We start from the raw sequence: 14,867 nt of genomic DNA, 5'->3' as shown, positions 1-14,867 counted from the left end.
GCAAAAAAGAAAATACACTAGGAAAAACTAAAATAAACTAAGGCATTTATGCCTGGTCTTCACCGGGGCCCAACTCATCCCAGAACCATCGAACCATCAGAGCCCCCGGAATCCTCAAATCCTTCGGGACCCTCCGGCTCATAGAGTTCATTCGCCTCGGCTTTCCATCTCTTGGCTTCTTCGATCTCGGTCGACAGGTCAAAACCTCAGGCATGGATCTCCTCGAGGGTTTCCCTTCGGGATAGCCACTTTGCATATTCGGCCTTTGTTTTCAAGTAGGCCTCGAATACCTCCACATCGACCTTATACTGAGCCAGCATTTCCTCAACATCAGAGGAATCAGCAGAAGTTTTCTCGCGAAATCGGGTTTCGACACGTGACAACTCTTTTAAGGAAGGGTGTTAAAAGAGAGAGTCTCCACCTAACGGGTTTGAGGTGCATTAGGGCACCTATTTTTGCAGATAACTCTGTTTGACTAGTTTGCATCACCAAAGATCGGGTAAGGGCTCAAAATTACCTCGAAAAGAAGGTGTTAGGCACTCTTCGAGGTCCACAACTGTGGGTCCCGGCGAACTCAATTATATGAATTAGTCTATGTGATCAAAGATAAGGAAACAAGGAATTTGGGGGAGTTCATTATTAAACACAAATAATTGATAGAAAGACAAGGTAGGGGGTCCTAGATTTTTTAGCCTAAAGTATCACTCCGTGCAACATAAATAATACTTCGTAACTTCCTCAAAATGGGGTGTTACTCATATTATTCAGCGGGCCCAAACTATCATCTCTTGCTACCCGATTACTATCTTTAAGTTGTTACCTAAAGCGCACTAGTTGACTCTAAACCGTACCTTATGCGTGCACTACCCGTCCCATGCCTATGGTCCAGGAGGCTTTAGACCTCTATTTAGGTAGTTCTACACTTCAACTTAGGCTGCTCAAAATGATAAAACTAATCGACAGGCAAAACAAGTTGAACTTTATATAAAAGCAATTAAGGGCTCAAGTTAGCCTCCACATTTTGACAACGAATGCACGCAAACACATTGAGCATTTGACAATTGCAGATTTTAAACTAATTATGGAATCCTATAAGTATGATCTCTACGTGATTTTGGATTTTAATACATGCAGCAGTTTCAGATGTAAAAAAAAATGTAATCTTCTAAACAGGTGCACAGTTTAGGGAATCTGATATTACATGCTCATCATTGAGACTACATGTTATAAGTTATTGATCCTATAGACATGATTGCTAAGTGATTCTGGATTCTAGCATTATAAAGGTAACTGTTGAAACCCAATTTTTCCCTATATATTTTAAATATGCAAAATACTTTCAAAATAGCGTATATATACATATATAAGCATGTCCAAGCGTTTTATTATTTTTCCATAATTTTTAAGGTTTTAAATTGATTTATTTCCCTTTTATTTCATCCATAAAATCCCAATAATTATGTCCAAAATTATTATTTGGGCAATTCATCTATTGGATTTTCATATTTATGCCAAAATATGGCTAAGGTAATTTTTTGCATATTTTTACAATTTTATTTAGTATTTTTTTAAAGCTAATTGCATATAATTGCAATATTAGCCTTTTTAAGATTTAATTGTGTTTTATGTTCATAAAATTAAGCCCTATATTTTTAAATTGTTATTTACATGCTGTGTATCATTTTAGTGCTTTCAATTTATTCTCAGAAATTTATTTACTATTTTTTATAATTCAAAAGGGGAAAATTGGCTATTTAGATAACAGCCCATTTGTGTTAAATTTTTAGCCTAAAATTAACCCCAAATCAGACCCAATTTCCCCGGCCCAATTTCAACTAAACCCGACCCCAACCCAATTTAAACCAACCCAAACCCGGATTCCCCACCTACCCTTTTTAATCCAGGCGGTTGATCATTCAAATCAACGGCCACCGTTCACCATTCCTAAAATAAACCTAAACGACCCCTTACCCTAATTCATTTTCCACCAAACGCCGCCCTTGCATCCCTCTTCTCTCAATTCTCTCTGCAGCCTTACATAAACCCTAGCTGCCGCCACCCAATTCCACCTTAATCCACCTCAATCCCCACCTAATCCATGGTCTCCCATGGCGTTTTGAGACGTGTACTCGTCTCCTATGTCTACTGGCTACATATCTTCATGATTCCATGGTCAAATCTCGAAGAGATCTGGTCCAGTCCTTGCTCGACTTCGATCTCTGGTCTTTCTCCGGCCGTCCATGGTTGTTCAAGTTAGATCCTTGACTTTTCCGGCTAGATCGGTAACCTTTCGAAGTCTTTCTCACTTTTCTGGGTTCTCTGAAACCCTAGATTTAAGAGCTTTCCGATTTTTCTTTCAGATCTGTCTTAGATCTATGCATGTTATGAACTTCTTAGTGTTTTCTCAAAGGTTCTTCGATTTTCTTTCAAAATAACTCTTCAGTTTCAAATTAGGGTTTCCTAAGCCTTTCTCCTATTTTCAGTGTGTTTTATGATTTTACTATGTTTAAATAGTTTGTCCATGTTTTCTGCTACCTAGTTCATCGTGTTAAAAACCCTAAGTGTTTTGGTTCTATCTGGGTTTCTGAAACTCTATCTTTGTTTATTTTATACGCATGTTTGGTTCGATTAAGTTCTTTGTGTTTGAATCTTTTTTTTCTTTCTTGTTTGACTTATCTGATTTTGAGTTCTTACCTTTTCAACTCAGCTCTGTCAAAACCCTAATTCCTTATAAATGTTTTCTTCACTTATTGGTATGAGTTTAAAGACTTTTCTTGTCTCTGTGTGTTGATCTCCTTTACCTGTTACTATGGTTTCTTCATTTCTGATTCTATGTGACCACTTGACTTTGTTAACTACTGTGCTCCGAGTAGGTTTCTTTTACTACTGAATCATAGTCTACTCCTGCTACTGTATGTTTGTGTTGCTTCTTTTTGTTGACATGTTTGACCCTGCATGCCTGTTTGTTCCTCGCTATTTATAGGCTGAGGTGCAGAATCATGATCCTTTCTTGATTGATTCTGACCCCCTCAATGTTGCGACTGATTGGAAAAGGTTTTCTTATGAACCCTAATTTTATTCGTTTGTTTAAATTGATTGATTCCCTTCCTTTAATTACTGTGATGTTTTACCTTGAATCTTTTCCCAAAATTAAGCATATTTTTGTACTTAGACTCAGTCATTTACTTCATACTTTTACTGCCCCCTTATATGGCAATAATCAATCTGTCCCCAAACTGATTTCTTTCCTTAATTAAACCTGGTAGTATCCGTTAAGCAATGATTCCTTAATTAAAGGGAATCACTTATGTTAATTGATTCTGATTGTGATTATTTCCATGTCTGTGTTGAAACTTTACTTATTACCTTATTCTTCACTCGTTTTCAAAACTATAAATACCCTACCCTCTCTTCTTTTAAAGACACGGACAATTTTAAGTTCAGAACACACACTTACACTCAAAAAAAACTCCTTCTTTCTTTACTACTACTAGTGCTATTGCTTTGTCTAGCCGGCTGAAAGCCAAGGCTAGACTGTGGAATCTTGCTTGCTTTACCTTTCTGCACTTTGCTTCTCTACTGGTATGTCCTAGTTAATTGTTTAAGTCTCAACAACAACATGCTTCTTTAAGTTGCTTCAGTTTCTCATTCTTGTCTACCTCTGCTTATGTTTCTGCAGTCAAGTTACACTACTAGCATGCTGTGATATGTTCCCTTCCCCTTTTAAGTTAATGCTTCCCTATATGTGTACTCTGTCAGTCACTTGTCGTGTACTTGCTACCTTATGAATCCCAAACCCCCATATCCCCTATATGTGTTTGTGTTCCTTTGGATGGTTTGTGGCCGTGCCAGCATCAGCTATTGTTGTGCATGACCAAACCAGACCCCTGCTGGGGTCATGCAATGTATCCCCACAATCCCTTGCCCCTTTGAATGACTACTGATTCTGTGTAGTTTGAGTTTCACTACTACAACTGTTTTCAAATCGCCCTTACCACCTACTATTTCCAATCCAGTTTTAATGAATCCCTTTCAAACTATGTTCCGCACTTCCACTATACTCTTAGAATCGAGGTTCTTCCCCTCTTGTATGAGCCTTGCCTTGGGACCCTTGAGCTCCCTCTAATCTTGGACACATAAGGGTTGGCCCTTCCACACTGCACTCATTCTATTTGGTTATGCAAATCTGGGTGTGAGCACTGCCCTGGATCCCGTCGAGGTCCTTAGGGGACTCTGACACACCCAGTTATGATAAAAGCTTTGAAACATTGGCATTGAAGTGATTAATTACATAACTCAGATAGGAAGTCAAGATCAGGCTTCCTATGGTTGTAGCTTCTTGTTTTCTTTCATTTCTTCTTTTGTAATTCAGTCACACGGTTTGTAATAACTTGTAAACATTATGGGGTTGGCTAGTGAAAAGGGCTGGGAAATATGCATGTTTTAGCTATTAAAAGGATAGATAACATGCCTATAGGGTCTATTTTGCTTCAAATATGGTCCATTAGATAACATGCCTATAGGATCTGTTCTTGTTTAAAATAAATTCTGCATGCTTCACTTTCACACAATTAGAAATCATATCTATAGGACATGAATGGCCTTAATAATAGATGACATGCCTATAGGGTTAAAAATCAGCTTTACAATTAGATATCATGCCTATAGGATATAAAGTAATTGAAGCTCAATTTTCGTTACAGCATGTATCCAAACTCTATTCCCTTAGAAATCATGCCTATAAGTCCAAAGTCAGTTTTTTAGATACCATGCCTATAGGATCTAAATAGCTATAATCGAAATCATGCTTATAGAACTTAAAAACAGTTTAGTTGGAGAAGCCGTCTAGTTCATGTCGTTATTTTGAATTGGATTAGTTAATTAATCTGCCGCTCCTTTTATAAGTTTCTCAAACGCTGCCTTAATACCGTTAGAAAACATGTCTATAGGATCTCCAGTTGTCTGCTTAAAATTAATCACTGCTCTACTGCATTCCTAATCCATATAGATATCATGCTCATAGGCTATCATTATTACGCCTAGGCAAGCATCAGGTAATAATAAACACTGGAACCGCCTCTGTTTAGTTATCAACTGCTATAACCAACAGGCAGGCCTGATTCGGACTTCTTATCTGACTTATATAATGAACTTGGTTCTGACTCAAATTCCCTGCTTTAGGATTTTTAGAATTCAGACCTTAACTGTGTTTAAGTCGTGCTATTTATATGCATTATTTGCGGAGGTTTATATGAGCCTTCTAATTGCTTACATGCTTCCCCTTTAAATGCAGTACTACGTGTTTTTGTATGTCGCCTTAGTCTTTTTACCTTTAAACCTAAAGTCAGCCTAAAATTCTCCCTCTTATAGGAATAGTAGTCCTAAAATTCCTCTGATAAGAATGGGACGGATAATAGCACGCAATAGAGGTTGAGACCAATCCGCGCTTTAATACCTTTACGGGGTGGGAAGGGTAGATATGGATATGATGACCGATGCGCTAATACCACGTGTAGCCCCTCTTTTGAGGAGTGATTACCGGATATTGCATTGACGTGATCCATATTACAAACAAACCTAGGACCTCTTTACATTCATCAGCATGCTTAGATTATAACTCTTTTTCAAAACCTCGCTTTTATTTTTTTTATTTTTTTTATTTTTTAAACAAACACTTGTGTATTTAGATTTAAAAATCCCCTTCATTATTTGAGCCTTATTTGATTACTTTCTAATTGCACAAATTCATAAAAACTATCTGGCCGGGAACCACACTAGTGGATCCTGAGGGGTGCCTAACACCTTCCCCTTGGGATAATTTCAAGCCCTTACCCTATCTCTGGTTATCAAACATAGTTGTAGTTGAATCCTATAGGTGCCCTAACGCATCTTAAAAATCTTTAGGTGGCGACTCTTCAAAATTGCGAAACCCCTTTCCCAAAAGGAAAGAGTTGTCCCAACCAAACGTCATAAACCCGATTTCGCGAGAAAAAGGGGGCGCGACAGCATGGCAACTCTGCTGGGGATTTTCAGGCTTTTACCATTTCAGATTGTTCTTGTGAATTTGTACCTCTCCCTATGTGCAATTATTTGTTTAGTTCCTTTAAGCATTTAATTTCTTCTTTAAAAGCAAAACTGACATATCTCCTTTGTTTTCTTTCCTTTATTGCTTTAAATTATGAAACTGCTGTATTTATCACTTTCTTAACATGTAAATATATGTCAACATGCTTTTAATTATTGCATAATCATGCTCAACATCATACTCCACTCGTGCCAAACAAATACTATAGCAACGCTTATAATGAGTGGTTGCGCTCTTCCTATATCATTACCCCCTAAATTCGGAAAGGCATATTTGCGGTAAAACTAGTCGATCAATGGTGTAGTCGACAGTTCCGAGCCTTCCCCCTTGAGTTTTCCGCTCAAGGGTACCAGTCTAAAACCCCATAAAAACCTTACTCTGTTCAAATTGCGCATGCATCATGGTCAAACGTAGCCGGATCAGTTATGTTGTCCCCATAATGATCCGCCTTGTCCAAAGTCCATTGGGTTTCCCTAAACCCAAACGGACATCATCACGTTCTGTGCACTAATTTGGAGAACTAATGCCGATATGCTAATCATAAATGTATAAATAGTCGAGTCTGGTGGGGGTAAGGTCTAACCCTTTTGTTTTGCAGAGAATGAGGCACGAGGTCCCCAGCTTCGGAATGGTTAACATACCCACACTTTTGCTAGACTGGTGGAGGGATCTTCCATCGGATGATCAGATCAATGAATGGAAAGAAAGGGCCGTCAAGGCTAGCGAAAAGCTAGATTATCTGGAATACAGCCTGTTAGAATTGGAAGGAAAAGTGAGGAAAAGAGTCAACGACTGCCAGAGCGCTGAGGGAAACGAAGAAAGACATCTGGCGAAGGCGTTCTTACTAATGAGCCTACGCGAGCTGGAAGATTTGATCAACGAGAACATTCAACCTGAGGAAGGTCCTTCTGGGACCAAATAGGCTAGATTTATTCTTGCTTTTTCTTAAGATGTAATAAGGCCAAGTGCCAATAGTAACTCATTTTTTATCATTATCGTTTTGGGATTCGTCTGTTCTTACATTATGAAATGAAGCATTTATTGGCATTAAAAGTTCTCCAAATCAATTTGTCGCTAGGCCCACCTAGGGCACAAAGGTTCCCAAATTAGGACACGTTTTACATTCCTGCACTACGTGTTTAAATATTGCAATACTTTTTATGACCCTCACTAACTTGGTTACCTTTTTTTTGTTTTATTTCTGTTTTGATATTCCCCTCCCCAAAGGATAGTTCGTGCACTCTGGCAACATCATCTTATTCCACGAGATCCAGGGGCCCTCCACCCACTCCTCCTCTTAGTCCTGTTAAGCACAAGAACAAAAGCAAGATGGAAGATTTGAACAACATCAGAAAAGAGAACGCAACAGTAGAGGCCACTGATAGCCATGGTATTCGGGTTCCCGATGAAAATGTGTCACAACTTGAACAGAAATTGTTGAAGTTTCAGGAAGAGCTCAATTAGGCTAGGAATCTGGCCAACCTATCATTCTCCCTCAGCACCCCGGACGCACTCCCAACTCGTTCTAACGACCACCACCTCCTCCCAAACAACCCGAACTACACCCCACCTACGCTCCAACAACGAAACCAANCACCCCGGACGCCAACTTCCCCAATGTTCAAGACCCCACACCTCCTCCAAAACAACCGAATCACCCCACTGCTCCAACAAAGAACCAATGCAACACTTGCCATACTCCAAACAACATTCCACTACTCATCCCAGAGCCTCAAAACTCCGCAAATGACCATTTCCACGCCACGTACCAGGCCACCACAACAATCCCATCTACGTGGAGACCATGCCACTCTCCACCCAACCTATATCTTGCACACCTGAGTCTAATGAAAAGCATCTACTCATCAGAAACTTGGCTGAGGAACTTAAGAAATTAACCAGCCGAATTCAGGGCGTCGAGGGAAGCAAAGGGATCGAAGGGTTGAACTATGAAGACCTCTGCATACAACGGGATCGAAGGGTTGAACTATGAAGACCTCTGCATACAACCGGATGTCGAACTACCGGAGGGGTACAAACCTCCTAAGCTCGAGGTGTTTGATGGTATAGGTGATCCAAGGGTCCATCTGAGAACATACTGCGACAAGCTGGTCGGAGTAGGAAAGGATGAAAGGATCTGCATGAAGTTGTTCATCAGGAGTCTGAAAGGAGATGCGCTATCCTGGTACATCAGCCAAGATCCCAAGAAATGGTCGAGCTGGGTAGGTATGGCATCTGATTTTATGGACAGGTTCAGGTTTAACACAGAGAACGCGCCAGACGTGTTCTATATCCAGAATCTAAAGAAGAAGCCCACGAAGATATTTCGCGAGTATACTACTCGCTGGAGGTCTGAAGCTGCTAAGGTCAGACCCGCCTTAGAAGAAGAACAAATGAACAAGTTCTTTGTCCGGGCTCAAGACCCGCAATACTACGAACGATTGATGGTGATTGAGAACCATAAGTTTTTCGACATTATCAAACTGGGGGAACGAATTGAAGAAGGTATTAAGAGCGGTATGGTTACAAACTTCGAGGCCTTGCAAGCTACAAATAAGGCCTTGCAGTCTGGTGGTGTGTCTAAGAAGAGAGACATAGGGGTCGTGATGGTTGCACAAAGGACCAAGTCTCCCCTCAAATACCAAACTTATCCAATACCTCCACTCACATATCAGCCAGCCCCAAATTACCAAGCACCCTCATACCAAGCTCCACCACCAACTTATCAGTCACCTCCACCTCCTACATATCAACCTACTTCACCCAGATACTCCCAACCCGCTCATGTATGCCAAACCTATAATGCTCAACCGTCCCACTATCAGTCACCTCCTGCACGCCAAAACTTCCCTAGACCTCGACTTAATTTTGATCGCAAACCTCCAAAACAATATACAGCCATCGCCGAACCTATTGACTAGTTGTATGAGAGACTCAAAGCTGCTGGTTATGTCACCCCCATCCCTGCTGCAACCCCTGAGAATCCTTCTCAATGGGTTAATCCAAACAAGTCCTGTGCATACCACTCCGGCATGAAAGGACACACCATCGATGAATGTCGCTCCTTAAAAGACAAGATACAGTCTTTGATTGATAACAAAGTAATTATGGCAAAGGAAGCCGCTCCAAATGTCCACAACAACCCTCTGCCGGACCATAAAGGTGGGGGTATCCACATGATTGAAGTAGAGGACGACTGGGATACCAAGGGATCCATCGGGTTGATCACAGAAGGCGATGACCCAAAGAAACCAGCAATTACTCTCAATCAGATTATAGTCCAGATCCAACCGTCTGAGGATGCTGAGGTGAATATGTCCATACCACTTGAGTTTGAAGCAGCGCCATCCGCAAAGGCGCCGGCACCAGTTGATGTTGAACTCGCATCTCCAGTGAATGCACCCGCACCATTCGAGGTCGCGATCCTGCCGCCTAAGGCACATGTTCCATTTCAAGTAAGGATAGCCACGCCTATCCCATTAGCAATGTCGACCATGACACCATTCCATACAAAAGCTGTACCCTGGGACTATACAGCCGAGGCTAGGAGGAAAGGAAAGGTCAGGTTCGAAGAGAATGTCGCAGCGCAGGGTATGACAAGAACTGGTAGAGTCTATACCCCTGAACATCTGGCTTAGTTAAGCAAGCAGGCCTCCAACCAGCCACCCATCATTAAGACAGGACCAGACAACCTTTGGAGAAAAATACAGGCCAAGGAGTATTCGGTCATCGACCAGTTAAACAAGACGCCAGCACAAATCTCCATTCTCTCTTTGCTTCAAAATTCTGAGGCACACAAGAATGCTCTGCTATAGGTGTTGAGTGAAGCATACGTACCAAGCAACATCACTGGCGGGGAAATGGCTAACATGGTAGGACAGGTGCTGGAGAGCCATAAGATCACCTTTCATGAGGACGAGCTGCCACCTGAGGGGCTGGGGCACAACAAGGCACTGCACATCACCGTGCAATGCGAGGACTATTTCATCACCACAATCCTGATCGATGGGGGTTCCAGCCTTAACATATGTCCGTTGGTGACGCTCAAGAAGTTGGGTAAAGGGCTGCACAAGATAAAGGATGGAGCAATCAACGTGAAAGCTTTTGATGGTTCCCAGAGGTCCACCATTGGTGAGATTATTCTATGCTTGCAGATGGGACCGACCGTTTGATGTCGATTTCCAAGTAATAGATGTGCCAGCGTCTTACAACTTGCTGCTGGGACGTCCATGGATTCACGTTGCTGGGGCCGTAGCATCAACACTGCATCAGGCAGTGAAATTCGAATGGAATCACCATGAAGGTGATCATCCGGCGACGGTAGCAACCCTATATACTGTCGTCAGACCATTCCCGCAATCGAGGGAAGAAGGAAACTAGGCGGAGAAACTTACCATCACATCGAACGGGTCAATGCTGTCGACAAAGATAAATGGTGGGATAACAAAATCGAGAGTATACTAAATTGGAGTGGGTACGATCCTGGCAAGGGACTTGGCAAGAACCTCCAAGGAATCGCTAAGCCCATAAAACTCAAGAAACATGGCACTACCTTTGGTTTGGGATATAATTACACCTGGGAAGAATTCAACAATTGGTCGCCACCATGGCGCAGTCCTTACTACCCACTGGAGCAGCCAATACCGCGTCTGGAGCAGACTTTCCAACAGGCCGACATTGTTTATGGGTCAGATGAAGAGAGGCGCTGGCAGCGGTGAAGAACTTGTTCCTAGAGGACAATGACATGGACTGTTGTGTTATTCTCAAGGAGGAGGGGGAGGAAGGCCCTTCCATACATGCTGTGAGCAGAGGGGCACGCCTTAATAATTGGACTATCAGGACAACCAGAGCCCGACGAGCCTCGGGGTAGCAAGGCTAAAACAAGCATTATCCATTGTTTTTACTAAATGATTTTCTTTTCGCATTTTTTTCAATTTCCGCAATAAGATCTTCAATGTTCAAAATAATTATTCAGTTTATCAAAAGCATGTTTGATTTTTCTTATAAATTAATATTTATTTCTATCTTTTTCCTCCTTACTTTACTTATACAACATTACTATTACTTATCTTGATGAACCAATGACTCTGACATTGTGACGACCCGACCCGTCGTCTCATGAGTTACCGCTCCGTTTCCCCCATTTTATGCTTCTTCATGTTTCGTTATCGGTATGTGGTGTGTTAGAGTTGATTTGGATTGGTTTTGATAAGAAATGAGATACTTAGTCTCCTTAAGGAAGGCTTAAGTTGGAAAAGTCAACCGGATGTTGACTATTGTGTTAGAGGGCTCGAATTTGAATTCCGATGATTCGGTTAGCTTCGGGAGGGGGGGGTGACTTAGGAGTGTGATCGGAATTTATTTTGAAGGTCCGGTGTAGAATTAGGCTTGAATTGCCGAAGTTAGTATTTTGGCGAATTCCGGTTGATAGGTGAGATTTTGATCCGAGAGTCGGAATGGAATTCCGAGAGTTGTTGTAGCGTCGTTGTGATTTGTAAAATGTGTGCAAAATTTGAGGTCATTCGGACGTGGTTTGGTCTGGTTTTTGATCGAAAGTGTATTTCGGAAGTTTTTAGAAAATTAGGCTTGAATTCGATGAGTTTTGGGTAATTTGATGTTGTTTGAGGTGCTTTGATGATTGGAACGAGGTTGAATAATGTTTTAGGATGCGTTGGTGCTTTTGGTTGAGGTCCCGGGGGCCTCGGGTGTGTTTCGGGTGAGTTTTGAGCGAGTACAGACATCCCGGAACTTAGAAAAATGGATGGGGCAATAATTTTCGCGCGGGGCGCGGTCCTATTAGCGTGGGGCGCGCTGGCCTTGTGCTGGGCGCGTAAAAGTGACCGCGGCCGCGGTCATGAAGATCTGCAGGTCGCTGGTCCTACTTCGGAAGCTCATATCTTTTGATCTACAAGGAATTTTGAGTTGGTTCAAAATCGAAGGTTGTAGTCCTTCGTGTCTAGTTTCCAGAAAGGTAAAGATATCGCAATTTGGACATCTGTAGCGAATGTTATGGCCAAAATACTAAAGCCTGTCACTGCAGTCAAAGTTGGCGCGGCCGCGTTCGTCTTAGCGTGGACCGCACTTGTTTTGCGCGGACCGCGGTCATTTTTGCGCAGCCGCGGAGGTGAAAATCTGGGGCTACTCTATAAATACGAGGTTTTGGGTTTTTTTTTTGATATTTTGACCTAGAGAGCTCGGATTTTGGCGATTTTTCGAAGGTTTTTCAAGAAACTCATCGGGATTCGACGCGCGTGGAGGCCGATTTGAGGGGCAAAGGCATCGCGAGCTAGAGATTTTACCGGTTCGAGGTGAGTAATGATTGTAAATGATACCCTGAGGGTTTGAAACCCCGGATTTGCACCCATAGTGCTATATTGAGGTGACTTGCACGCCAGATAGAGAGTGTGGGGTAGAGCACCGTTGGGGATTGTGACTTGGTCCGTCCCGGTTGTTGATTTTACCGCGTATTTCGCTATGACTTGTTGTTTTTCACTAGGACTTGGGCTTATTGCCATATTTGGGGCTTATTGCCGACTGTTTGAACTCCCTATGAGCTATCATCACTGTTTTTCCTCACTATTTGAAATATTATTTGAACTCAGTCCATTGTCATTACACTGTTACATGAACTCAGCTATATTTTTACTCAACCTCGAGTTTTAACTGATATTTGAACTACTGTTTGAGCTGCGCATTATTGTTTCTTTACTGATGCCCGAGGGGCTTATGATTATTTTTGGACTGATTGAGGCCGAGGGCCATATGTGAGGATATGCTGAGTGATGTGAGGAGGCTTTCAGGCCTCGAGTGTATTGTGAGGAGGCTTTCAGGCCTCGAGTGTGCTGTGAGAAGGCTTTCAGGCCTCATGTTGATATGTACAGGCTTTCAGGCCTTATGTTGATATAACGCTTGGGCTGTAGGAGCCCCTCCGGAGTCTGCACACCCACAGTGAGCGCGGGTACCCATTTAGAATTAGACAGTGGTAACAATGACACTGTGATACGTGTTTTGGTCAGGTAACAATGGCTAACCAGTCAGGTAATAATGGCTGACCAGTGGTAACAATGGCACTGAAACACGCGTTGGGTCAGGTAACAATGGCTGACCGGTCAGGTAACAATGACTGACTAGTAACGAATTTCATGCCCGAGGGGCAAACTTTTATGTGTTCATCTTGCATACTTACTTGCATTATTACCTGCTATGCTGTGGTATTTGTGCCCGAGGGGCGGTTTTCTGTGCTAATCAGCACTAACTATTTTGAACAGCTTTTGTAATTATTGAAAGGACCATTTTCAAAAGAGATTTGAACTGAGCCGAAACATTTCTAAAGAGTTCTCTGATCTCACTATTTTCTCGAAAATTGTACCCGGCTTCTGTACAGCCCGTTGGTTGCTTTACGTGATTTCTTGCTGCTCAGTTATTATTTACTTCTATTACTCACTGAGTTGGAAGTACTCACTTTACTCCCTGCACCTCGCGTGCAGTTGCAGGTATCGTTCACCCGTAGCGGGTTATTAGCGGATTGAAGGTATGATTATTGTAGCTGAGCAAGGGACCGCCAGCGTTCGCGGCACCGGATGTTGTCTTTTGTGTTTTCCAGAAATTTTTACTTGTATATATTTATTGGCCTGTAGTTGTGTTAAGGTTTCTTTTAGATGCTCGTGCATTGTGGACACCCCGCGTAGGGTTGTGTGGGTTGTACATACTGGTTATTAATTGTCGTTAAGCTATATTCACCTATTTCATTTATGTTTAATAAATATTAAAGAGACAATTTGGTTAGTTGGCTGGCCTTGTCTTCACGAGAGGCGCCATCACGACCGGTTTGGAAAATTGGATCGTGGACAAGTTGTGTATCAGAGCCTAGGTTAACTTAGGTCTCACGACATAAGCAGTTGAGAGATCTCGCGGATCGGTACGGACGAGACGTCTGTATTTATCCTCGAGGAGGCTGCAAAACCTTTAGGAAAACTTCACATTCTTGAATTCTTATCGTGCGTCCTCGATTCAGCTTGAAAAGAAACTCTTGAAATTCCTTCCACGCGTTTGTATGCGCACCTTAGCGCTTCAGTATCAGAGGTGCCTTGATTGGCTTGTGATTCCACCAATCAAGGGCGAGATGTGATCTTCGTGAGTTTGATGTTGGGCAGTCTGGAGGACTTGAAGGCCCGGATCTTGCCTATGGCTTGAGCATTGAGTGCTGATCGTGTGAGACAAGTATTTTGAAGTTATATGTTCGGTATTGTCCCTATTAGTCGGAATGACAGATTTGGTATTCATGTGATGAGTATGTTAGTACGTGAGATGTAATTATATGACTTGTAGTGACGAAGAAGTCTGGCTGGATAATAGATGAACTGTTAAGTGATTCGTTTCCTATTGTGATTTGATGTGGTAGGCCCGAATATGGGCGCGTGAAGGATATTTTCGTGTCTCCTAGTTTCGAAAAGTAAAGTGCAATACATGTGGCGGTTATGAGTTCAGACTCATGAAGACTAAATTGACTATGTAACGTATATTGATGGTGGAAAGGCATGCTGAAGTATTCTTAAGTGTATGATCCTTATGCGTATGTTAGAAGATCTCATGTGGTAATTGAAGGGTACGTTGTTGAAATTTGAGAATTCGGTCGCTTAAGAGAGTAGACTCAACTGAGGTGGAATGAATATCGAGGTTTTGCAGAGGATTACAGTACTTACATGATCTGTGTTTTCACGACTTGGTAGATGATTTTGAGTTTAATCTCACTATGATATTGTGACATCATTAGAGTAAAAGT

This window comes from Nicotiana attenuata, unplaced genomic scaffold (assembly GCF_001879085.1).
Source record: "Nicotiana attenuata strain UT unplaced genomic scaffold, NIATTr2, whole genome shotgun sequence".
NCBI classification, from domain to species: Eukaryota; Viridiplantae; Streptophyta; class Magnoliopsida; order Solanales; family Solanaceae; genus Nicotiana; species Nicotiana attenuata.
The sequence above is the reverse complement of the archived record's forward strand: the minus strand, read 5'-3'. Positions refer to the sequence as shown.